This window comes from Jatropha curcas, chromosome 8 (assembly GCF_041381405.1).
Source record: "Jatropha curcas cultivar XTBG-Jc1 chromosome 8, XTBG_Jcur_1.0, whole genome shotgun sequence".
In the NCBI taxonomy this organism is placed as follows: domain Eukaryota; kingdom Viridiplantae; phylum Streptophyta; class Magnoliopsida; order Malpighiales; family Euphorbiaceae; genus Jatropha; species Jatropha curcas.
Window position 1 is genome coordinate 15,589,291 of NC_143158.1, and position 12,713 is coordinate 15,602,003.

At 31.5% G+C, this 12,713-nt stretch overlaps 1 pseudogene; it reads left to right on the forward strand.

Annotated features, from left to right (window-relative positions):
• Window positions 1-8,507: 8,507 nt before the first annotated feature.
• Window positions 8,508-9,937, forward strand: LOC149494238 (uncharacterized; annotated as a pseudogene).
• The last annotated feature ends 2,776 nt before the right edge of the window (window positions 9,938-12,713 follow it).

The window sequence follows — 12,713 nt, forward strand, 5'->3', positions numbered from 1 at the left end:
TACTTGGTCCATTAATATCAATGTTGGATTTTGAGTTAGAGGAGAAACAACTTAAGCCACAATAAGGGGACTTAGCCCGACCTTCAATTTCGCCTGAGCTTTTCGAGTAGTTACAATTTCACTCTAAATCGATCTTTGTACCCTTGGCACCCTTAATTTATCAACCTAGTTGCAATTGCACCCTAATTGGCTTTTAGATTGCAATTACACACTAAAAGTAAATTACAATACTCTTAACTTGTTAGTTTGTTGCAATTACACTCTAAAAATAAACTAAGGTTGGAATTTTGATTAAAACAATGTAAAAAAAGACTTCATAACCAATCCAAGTATTTAAACAATACTAGTATTTTTTAACGTGCACTGCACATTATTTATACTCATTGTACTAACTCATTACGTTTTTTATATTTTAAAAAGTAATATTTCTCTCCATTCAAATCTTATATTTAAAGTTTTTTTTGGATAATCATGATTTACTTATTCGTTTTCTTAATAGTTTAACATAAATAATTGTTTTTATCAAAATTATGAAGGTGTATTGGTTTTATTGATTAAATAGATTACAAAATTTTCTTTTATTATCATAATTAAATCTTGATTACATATATTAGGAATCAAAAATATACTCTAATATATAAACTAAATGCATTAAAATACAATGTTTAATTATATAATGAATTTCTAAATAAGAATCAACGGATAAAATTTCATTTTTTCTAAAAAAATACATAAAAATTAATTAAAAGATTAAGAGTAAAATCATTAAGGGAAAAAAAATACAATAAGATCTCCGCAAAATACAATTAGTCCGTTGCTGTCTTTTAGAAAATAGAGTAAAAACATCTTTATAGTTTATTTTTGTCAGATTATAAGGTCTTTCCGTCCATTTTTTTATTTTTTTCCATTAAGTTCCTTATGAAATAACAAAAATACTACTTTATTTTTAAAAACACATGGACAGACTAGTTGTATATTTCAAACTATAGGGATCGAACTGTAATTTTTTGATATAATATTTTAGTATCTCTCATTTGACTTCTATGTTTTCTTGTTGACTTAACGGAAAAGATGTAAAAATTAGACAGAAGGACCTAGTAGTATAACGAAAGCAAAACATAGGGAAAATTAATATATTTTAAAAAAGACATGGGCAGACTAGTTGTATTTCACAAACCATAGGGATCGTATTGTGTTTTTCCTAATAATTAATATATTCAAAAACAAAGAAGGAGAATGGTAAAACAAAGAGCTTTATAGATATATATGGACCTGTAACAGATTTATATATATATATATATATATATATAAGAAAGGGAGAGAAAAAATTTAGATATAATAATTAATTAAATTAAATTCTTACATGCGTTTCACATAATCCTCATTCTCACCTAAGAATGTAATTTATGCATTGACTTGAGAGTTTATGCATTCTATCGTTGCATTAGAAGAAATTAGGTTCAGATTCATTAAACAATCTATTTATATTAGTCTAAAGAAATACACTCATTGTAGAAGTAATATAAATAATTAATTACGATTAGGGTTTATTTCTTATATAGGTAGTAGCAATACCTTCTTTAATTATTTTCATCAAGTTCTTAATTTTTTATTATTTATCCTCTAATTTTTCAAATAATAAAATTAAAATCTTTAATATTCTTATCATCCTTAAATTTAGTAAGAGTATCTTGGTTAATCTCTACGTTTCCCTTTCTTACTCCTACTTTTATACATATCATTATAATAGACTAAAGTTTTTAATTTAAATACAAATAGAAGTTCTTTTAATTAATATAATATATAAGAATATCTCAGTGAATAATTATTAAAATTATAATTTAAATCCATATAAAATAAATTATTAATTTCAATTAATTTGTAATTTCTTATTGAAAAATTTTATAATAATTAAAATTCTTGATTGAAATAAAAATTTCTGAAATATTCCTAAGCAGAAGAAGATACATTAGTCCTCAAGGGAAGGGGCACAAAAAGAGAAATTGCTTTATACTTATACCAGCCATGAATTTAGAGAATTATATTAGTAAATAACGTCAATAATAAAATGTGGAATTAAAGATGGGTTATCACCTTTGCATAATATTTAGGTGGATTGTACATGCATTTTATGACAGTTTGAAGTGCATCTTGAAATTCCTTGGAGTTCTCCTTCTTGAATGACTACAAATTAGAGATTAAAAAAAGTCATTAATTTAAATTATACCCAAAACAAATAAAATTATTTAAATTAGTGCAATTATAAATAATTAGTGATCTACTTCTTCACTGCTGAACATATATATATATATGTGTGTGTGTGTGTGTTTGTATGTGTATAGACACAGGGATCAACTTGAGCTAAAGAGAAAAAAGAGAGAAAATTCTGTGATGATTCATAATCATATGCAAATCAATATTTATTCCTTCCACTCCGTACTAACAGAAAAAAAATGAAAATATGAGCATGGTTGCACTACAAATGCCCTCAATAAGGAAACAAATTAAGAGTAAATGAAAATCTAATCTTATTTTATGTCATCTTCTCACTTTCTCTATGCTTCTCTCTTTGAAAACATTATAGAGCAAAAGAAAAGCACTCAAGATTGTAGATAAACTATTAAAGAAATTTTAAATATTCTTGGATACGCTAAGAGAAAGAGAAAAATGAAAGAGAATAATTTACATTGTCGAAAGTATATAAACAACGATTTTCTATGAGCTTTTCTATTGACCTTCAACTGCATCTTGAAATAAAAACAACATGTATAGATTAGAGGTTGATTCAACAACAGTACAATAACATATTTCAAAATAAAAAGAAAAGAAAAAAGAAACAGAAAGAAAATAGCGCAAAAACTACAAAAATAAAGAATAGAAAATTAATATGCAGTGAACCAATAAATTAAGATGGCTGTAACTAAATTGGTTAGCTGCTTTACAACATTAGCTTGCTTATATTGATAAAAATAAAATTTTAAAATTTTAAAATTATATATTTTTAAATTTCAAACCAAGTAAAAATAAGTTTTAAATATTAAAAAGATACTGATAAGATATATTTTGTTATCTTAACCAATTATATGTATATTGAATAAAAATTTATTTTCCTAATTAATTATATATCTATAGAAAACTAAACAATAATATAAAAAACTCAAAAATTTGTAAAAAAAAAAAAAAGAGAAATAAGGATACTGAAAGGAGAGAATGCCAAATCAGCTTTATGGAGATATTTTTTGATTCGGGATTATATATAAATATATACAGATTGTAGAGAAGTAAAAGTAAAATACCGAACAACGTGATAAATAGAAACTAAAAATTCATATTTAGATAGAGATTAAATGAGCATATTAGATTAGGTTTCAAAATAGATAAAGTTTTAGATAGATCAGGTTTCAAAATTATCAATTATCATTATTATATATATTAAATATTAAAATTAAGAAAATTAATTAAGTTAGCCAGTCAAAACGCAAGAAATTAACAAAAAATTCAAAATTTTCTAAAAAAAGAAAAATAGAATGTTGAACAAAAAGAACGTGTTAGACTTTCTCTTTTTTTTTTTCATATATATATATTAGTCGAAAAACTACGTTTTGCACACGGGTATTTAAATATTATTCTATTAATTTTTGATTGGATTATTCTATTAATTATTGTAATTAATTATGTTATTATTTTTTATTATTCTAATAATTATTAGAGTTGATTATGTTATTATTTTTTGGTAAATTGTTTAAATTGTCAATCAAAATTGTAATTGAAATAATTTAGTAATGGTAAATATCAAAATGATTTGTTATAAAGAAAATTATGACATTAAATTTCAGTTATACATATAATAAATCAATTAATCATTAACTTATTTAAGATGAGGCAGATTGTCAAATAAAACTTCTAAATACCCAATTAGACAAAGAATGGATTTTGCAAACTAACATATAACATTTCAAAGTCGACATATAACATCTAGTTATTTAACAATCTGTATATGTCTATTAGTTTTCTATTAATATTAAATATTGTTTGAAAAATAATTTATCCAATCTATATATAAATGAAAGCTGAAACAAAAAGAAAGTTTCAACGCATTCTCTTTGTTCAATTTTCTATTTTTTTTTTAAAAAAAATTTAAGTTTTTTTCTTTATTTTCTATATTTTGATTGGTCAATTTTTTTAAATTAATATTTAATATATAATGGTGATAATTGATAATTTTTAAAACATAATCTAATCTAATCATCTACGTAATCCAACAACTTCAAAATCTATCTAGCTAGACTTATTTACTATATATAACTCTCTACCTCTACCTCTTTTCAACGTACTTCACAAGTTTTTTTATTTGGAATATCTCTGCTTCTTATGTATGTATGAGTATTCATAGCCTAAATCTGAGATTTTTATAGTTTTTGTTTAGTTTTTGGCTCTTTATAACCAAGTTGATTCGTTTTTCACTTACATTTTTTTTTTTTTACATGGATAAAGAGCAAGGCTCTCGAAAACTAAATACAATCTCTAGGGTAGCAAATCCCACTTACATCATGCAATAGCCATAGATCAAGACTTGGGGGAAACCTCTAACACGAGTCCCTAAGGGAAAAAAACATGTCACATCCGCAAGGAAGTTTGCAGCATAATTTGCTTCCGGATATACATGACTAATCCGACATTTGATTTACATTTTTGCTCTGTAAAAATATTGCGATATTGGTATTCTCGTGCTTGCTTTTTGCATAGGAATTTTCTTTTAGTATGTTGGTGTTTGGAAATATTTTGCTAACTATGGTGGTTTCACTATAAAAAAATGAGCTTTTACGACCAATTTTGCTGCAGATGTGGGTCGGTTGCAATATTGCGATGATATTATGACCAAACTGCGACAATTTTAGCAACGGAATTGCGACCACAAGCAGATCCGTCGCTGATTCTAGGGCTAATAACTCCCGCCAATTTCATTTCTACTTTACGACTCCATTGCGACGGATGTGCGACCGTTTCACAGTCCATCACAACATTGCGTGCTGCAGTTCAGCGCCAAATTTAATTTCCGGTTTGCAAGGGATTAGCGACCGATTTGCGAACAATATTTTTGCGATCGACTATTTTGGTCGCAAGTCGGTCACAATTTGTTTAATAACAAAACAACATCGCAGGTCAATCGCAAAAAATTAGGGCTTTATAACCCTTAGTCACCTTTGGCGCGATGCACCAGCTTCTTCTCCTCTCCTCTTTGTTGCAGCAGCGTTTCTAGCCGCGTCGTTCTCCTCTCTGTTTCAGCGCCGGTCGCCGAAGAAGCCCCTGTCGTGGAGATTACACCATTGTTCACCTGGTCAGGTAGGTGCTCTTACCCTTTTATTTTATTTGCATTTTGTTTTTATGTTGCAAAATAATTTATAGTTTATTGCTATTTTATATTGATTTTGTTTTTTTTTTTTTTGTAAATTGTTTTTTACTTTGTGTGAATCTTGATTCTTTTTTGTTGTAATTTTTAATGGATAATACATTTTTTATTGTAAATAGGATTTGTTGGAAATAGAAAATGACCTTAAATTTGAAAATTGTAAAATATAATGCACAATTATTAGAAATAATTTTAATTTGTAACAAAAAAAATTAATGAGTGTAATTTATAACACTAGTTGTAGTATTGAAAATAATTGTAATTTGTAACAAAAAAAAAATTAATGTGTAATTTATAACACTAGTTATAATATTGAAATAATTGTAATTTGTAACGAAAAAAATTAATGAGTGTAATTTAATAGTAATCAAAATTTATACTAATCAAATTTAAAAAACCTAATTTGCGATGATGTGTTGAAATTTATTTTTTTGAAATTACTTTATGTTGATTTGTGTTTTCATTTGAGTGGAAATCACATGAATGATGTATTTGAGTTGGAAGCCTAACAGTGGCCATTTTGACTTTGTAGAATGTTGGGATGATATAGAAGTGTTTATGTGAGTGTGTCCGAATTTTGACTTGAGATTTGATTATATTATGCCAAAGTGTTACCGAAATTTTTTTAAAAACTGAATATGAAGAATCGTACACTTACTGATATTATAGTAAGCTTATATATATATATATATATATATATATATGTATAGTTACCCTTATTATAGAAATAACCTTAGTAAGTTAGAAATGCAAATGGAACATTACTTTTGGTCTGTTTTAAGGATGATTTAGGACTAATGCAATTACATATAATTTGCCCTTTATAAATATAGTGTTAATTACGTAAAAAAAATGCGGACTAATCGAGATTAGATGTACTGGAGGTACGAGGTCAATAGAATATTAAGGAAAGAATTCTTGCAAGGATTGGAATTGTTTATGCAGTTTGCAGTTGGTAATCCCAGTTGTATGGATGGTAATAAGTTGAGGTGCCCATGTAATCACAAGAAGTGTCAAAATAGAGCCTTCTTAGATATCGATACAATTAAACTTCATTTATGCCAAAATGGGTTTGTCGAAAATTATTACGAATGGATACATCATGGTAAACCTCAAGTTTCAAGTGGGTCAGACCACTCTATTTCCGTAAGTTCAGAAGGTCAGCTTTTATAATTTTAGTATTGTAATCGATGCAATGATATTGTAATTGATGCGGTTAGAGCAGAATTCCATTGGGACAATATGGAGGAATCGCCAAACTATGCAGCACAACAATTGTTTGACATGCTAAGTGCAGCTAATGGTGAATTGTGGCCTAGATGCAAGAATCATTCAGTTCTATCTGTAGTGGCACGATTACTGCACATGAAAGCAGAGCATCATTTTTCAAAAAGGTTTTACGATGATTTTGTGCAATTATCAAAAGAAATGTTGCCTGAAGGCCATTCGATGGTGGAAAATTTTTTTCGGACAAAAAAATTAGTTCGGGGATTAGGACTACACATGAAAAAGATTGATTGTTGTCGAAATAATTAATGATATACTGGGGCGTTGACTCCGAATTAAGAGAATGCAAGTTTTGTAACCTTCCAAGATATCAATGGCGGAGTCAAGGGACTGGTAGAGTACAAAGAGAGAAGGCTTTCAAGACAATGTATTATGTCCCTCGTGTTCGTCGCCTGCAAAGGTTATATGCAATAATACGACAGCCGAACACATGAGATGGCATGCTTTGCATGAATATGAGGATGGTATAATGACTCATCCGTCAGACTCTGAGGCCTAGAAACACTTTGATAACAATCATCCTGTGTTTGCTACTGATATGAGAAATGTGAGATTAGGGCTTTGTACTGATGGGTTTTAGCCGTTTGGCCAAATAGGATAACAATATTCATCATAGCCTGTCATTGTCACACAATCTACCACCCTCTATTTGTATGAAAGATGAATACATATTTTTGTGTGTTATTGTACCTGGCCCTAATAATTCGAAATACAAAATTGATGTATTTCTGGAACCTTTGATTGCCAAGCTTAATTATTTATAGGAGTATGGGGTTGAAAAGTTTGATATTTCAGCCAATCAGAATTTTATAATGCGAGCTGCTTTGCTTTGGACCATCAGTGATTTTCCAACATTTGGAATGTTTTATCTAGGTGGAGTACAGCAGGCAAATTGGCTTGTCCTCATTGCATGGAAAACACTAATGCATTTACACTAAAAAATGGAGGTAAACAATGTTGGTTTGATTGTCATCGCAAATTCTTACCAAAATCTCACCCTTGGAGCCGAAATCGACAATGCTTTAGAAAGAACACGACTATTGCTAATCCCCCTCCACCTGTGAAGTCTGGAGTTGAAATATTACAAGAAATTGAAGATCTAGGGCTTATGAAAGTTACAGAGTTAGGTGCAGAAGAGGTAAATGGTAGAATTGGCAGGAATAGTGGATGGAAAAGCGAACATCTTGTAGGATTTGTCATACTGGAGTTCACTTCTTATTCGTCATAACCTTGATGTGATGCACATAGAAAAAAATGTGTTTGAAAATCTGTTCAACACTGTCATGAATATTGAGGGGAAATTTAAGGATAATGCAAAAGCGAGAGCAGACATGAAGGAAATTTGTCGTCGACCAGAACTCGAGCAATTTGTACTTACTTGAAAATTTCCAAAGGCATGTTATTCTTTAGATAAACCCTAAAGGCAAGTATTATGTGAATGGGTTCGATCATTGAGGTTTCCAGATGGATACTGTTCAAATATGGGTAGATGTGTCGACATGAGAAAATATAGATTGTTTGGCATGAAAAGCTATGACTGTCATGTTTTCATGCAAAGATTCATTCTCGTGGCATTCCGGGAATTGTTGCCAGGGAAAATTTGGGAAGCAATGATAGAATTGAGTCTCTTTTTCCAGGAATTGACGATGACTGTTATCCGATGCGATGATATGGACTAATTAGAGCGAGAAATCCCAGTAGTGATATGCAAATTGGAGTGAATTTTTTCACCCGGCTTCTTTAATTCTATGGAGCATCTACCGGTTCATTTGCCCTATGAATGTCATATGGCAAGATCGGTACAATATAGATGGATGTATCCTTTTGAGAGGTGAATCACTAACATCCCATTCTAATCATTACAATGTTATTTCAACTCATATTTACATATTATTTTTGTACAATTACAGACACCTGTAGAAAATTAAAAAGAATGTGCGGAATAAGGCAAAGGTCAAGGGATCCATATGCAATGCATATTTGGTGCAAGAAGCTTCCACCTTCTGCTCACACTACTTCGAACCACATGTTTACACCAAGCATCAGAGAGTGCCACGTAATGCTGACGGAGGAGATCGAATAGAATCTGAGTTAGAAGGGAATCTAACAATTTTCACCTATCCTAGGCATACGATTGTTAAATAAAAAAAAATAGATGATTGACTGATGTAGAGATACAAGCGGCTCAAACCTATATTTTGTTGAATTGCTAAGAGATTACACCATTTATGTAGTAAGTATAAATCTTGTGGAGAGTCTAAACATAATAAAGCTTAGTTAAATCATATTTTTGATAATTTTGTTCGTTCATAAACGAAAAATATATCAAGCTTTTACGGCTACAAAATCCCAATTTGACTGATACTGTAGTTGATGCAAAGCTGGACTCTGGATTTGCAGAATGGTTCAAATGTTATGTAAGTAACTTTCTAGTTACAAAACATATATGTGTACATTCTTAGATTTCACTCGTGTCATTACTATTTCCCATAGGCTTGAAGCTCGGTAAGCGATATTGATAACAGATTCATTATTGATTTAGCAAGAGGACCTCTACCAGTTGCTAATGCCTACCCTGGCTACTTTGTAAATGGTTATAAGTTTCACACTGAGGGTTATGAGACAAGCAGAAAGACAATGAACAGTAGTGTTTGCATAAAGGGATCAACCTACAGTGACGAGTTAAATGATTTTTATGGAAAATTGGTTGAGGTTTTGGAGTTAGAATATCCATCCCTACCAATCAAGTGCAGAATCTTATTCAAATGTGAATGGTTTGATCCTACGCCAAATGTTGGCATGAAGGTTCATCCTAAGTATAATCTTGTAGATATTAATTGTAGAAGAAGATATATGAAGTACGAACCTTTTGTGTTGGCGATGCAAGTTGCGCAGGTGTACTATGTTCCATATCCATCATTGAAACAAGGTCGTTGTGATTGGATGACAGTATGTAAAATCAAGCCTAGAGTAGTTGTTCATGCAGTTGAAACCAAACAATCTGCTTTACTCACAATATCTGAGCCATTTCAAGAAGTTGCGGTTGATACGCAACCGATGCAAGTTGTTGAAGATTTAAAGGATAGACTGGATGATGAAGGCAGAACTTATGTTGAAATAGGAGCGTCAGATGATGAAGAGGAAGAAGATCAAATCATCATGGGTACCTCAGAAGATGAAGATCAAGAAGAGGAAGAAGAAGAAGAGGAAGCAGATGATGATGAAGACAGAAATACTTAATGCATTATGTATTATGGATAATAAATTAATAGATGTATATATAATATTATTAATGAAGAATTTAATGTTATTCACGTTCTTTATATATATTTACCACATATTCTACAATTCATATAGTTGTATACATACCTATGTAGGTTCTGTTATCTGCAGTATAAATGGCTAGAGGCAGAGCGGTTGATTCAGACACGTCCGGTAGTGGTCTGTGTGGAGGTCATGGCAGAGGACGCAGTACACATGGACGAGGAGGGACTATCCCTCTTCCTTCTTCTTCAGGTACGTCTGGGCCTTCATCCTTTACTCAGCTTCATGTAATGCCATCACTTCCTTCTATTCCTTCCTCTTCTACCCCACTTCTTGGACCAACAGAGTCTTCACTAGCTTCACAGTCACCTACTGCACTAGGTAATCATAAATGTCATTTACTGGCATTTTAGTTATATATTAATTATTTCTCCGTATTGATAGCATTTGTCACTTCTTTTGCAGCTTCATCAGAGCCACGTAACAAGTTCAGTTTGGTAGCGGGACAGTAAGTACTTATTTACTTTTTCCTTTGAACTTGGTTTTGTTCAGATTTTGATGCTTTCGTCTTCTTATATTTCACTTATATTTTTTTCTTAGCATATATCCATCCTCTCCAGCATCAAGGCAAATTATGAGGATAATCAAGATACATCTGAAAGATGGATGCGCATGGGATGCCGTACCACATAAGGCGAGAGATTTTTATTGGGAAGAGTTTTAGATATGATTTGGTTCAAGTTATATCTTCATTCAATGTAATTAATAATCTTTGTATATGGGCCTTCATTTACTCTTTATTGAAATTTTATTTTTCATTTTCGTAAAAGCATTTCGTATGGGAAGAGGCTATTATGGCTATGCTAAAAGTGGCCTGGGAGAAATTGTGCGCTCTACGGTATGCTGACTTCACCTATAGGATGCGAAAAAGCGATAAGAAGCAGCAGTGCGTGTCTCAGGAGATATGGGAGAGCTAGAAGAAGGCTTGGGAGGATCCTGCATTTAAGAGAAAGTGTGAGATATTTGCATGAAACAGGCACAATGAGACTGGCGGTGACGAAGCAGGACCTTCCCGACACACAGGCCGATTAATATCTGCTATAGAGACATCTTAATTATTAGTGAGTCAACTAGTTACAGTTACATTTACTGATGTTTAATGAAATGACACCATATTAATATATCATATATAATTAAATTCATTATAGGCTGAAAAATATGGTCGTGAGCCCACACCGATGGAGATGTTTACTTACACTCATGCAAAGGACCACAATGGAAATACGTTTGTCGACAGACGTGCGTTGGGCGTCAATGTAAGTAACAATAAAAAATATTTACATTTACTTTCTAATCTTCTCTTACGTGTATAAGTTCAATATAATAAAGCTTGCAACTGTATTGATTAATTAATTTCTTATTTTCAGGAGAACTACAGTACAGCTCGTGAGCGTGTTGTTTCTTCTCAGGCTGGATCTAAAGCTGAGTCAAGAATTGATAAGCTAGCACTTTATCTGGAGGCCGTAGGGGCGAAAAGAAGAGGAAAGTATATGGCATCGGCTCTCAGGCATCACATTTTTACTGCTGCTCAGCATCTGATGCTTCTGCAGCCTCCTCACGACCACAGCCCGACCACAGTGCCGAGGAGATTAGTGCATTATGGGCTCATGTTGATGAGCAGGAGAGACGGCTTACAGAGCTTAAAGCGCATGTCATGCGGATGTCTGGTCATCATGGTGCTGCTACTTCTTCTTTTGATCCCCTGTCTGCTATAGATCCACATTTTTCTATAGCTCTACATTAGCCACTATCGTCTTCATAAGATCTTGATACTAGAGACAATACCTGTGGGTCTCGTATATGTATGGCACAACCCAAGAGGGGGGTGAATTGGGTTTTCTAAAAATATTTTAGATTTAAAAACAAAATACAGAATTCTAAGTGCAGCGGAAAAATAGAGAACTTGTGAGGATAAATTATGGATTAGAACTTCCTCATAGTGTTCTATAGACAGACTATGCAAAGTGCAGCTATTAATTAGAACTGCTTCACAATGTCTTATTCAATATTAGAACTTTTTTATGACGGAAAGCTATTGTATTTAGAACTTCCTCATAAAGTTTAGAAAATCATATAAGACTGTGTGAGAGACAGTTATTGAAATTAGAACTGCTTCACAGATCTTTTATCAAGTTTAGAAAACTGATTAGAAACCCAAGTAGTGAAATATACTGAAAATAGAATAACAGTTTAGAACTTTGTATATTCACTTATCAGAATTCCAGAGTTCTAATATTCAGAGAAGATAAGACTTATTTCAGTTTTAGAACATTAAATCCATTAACACTTTTAGCATTTCTAAAATATAAACAGAAGTGTAAGTAAAGTATTATCAAGCAAAACTTCAGAAAATAAAAAGATCAACACGGTGATTTATAGTGGCTCGGCACTAACTCGCCTACATCCACTCCCCAAGACTCATCTTGAGATCCTTAACTATGTTATCTCTTTTCAAGGGTAAGAGACAAACCAACAGTACAAGGCAATAGATCAACACCTAGATCTACCCTTTATCCCACTAGATTTTCCAAAGGTTCTAGTTAACCTCAACCCTTTCTATTTTTGGCAGAGTACAGAAACTCAATTCAAGACATTAGAATCTCTCTCACGGAGAAGGTTGCTTGATAACCTCTTTCACAATAGCTTCTAACCTAAGCTATTACACAATTGTTTATCAAATAAAAACATGTCT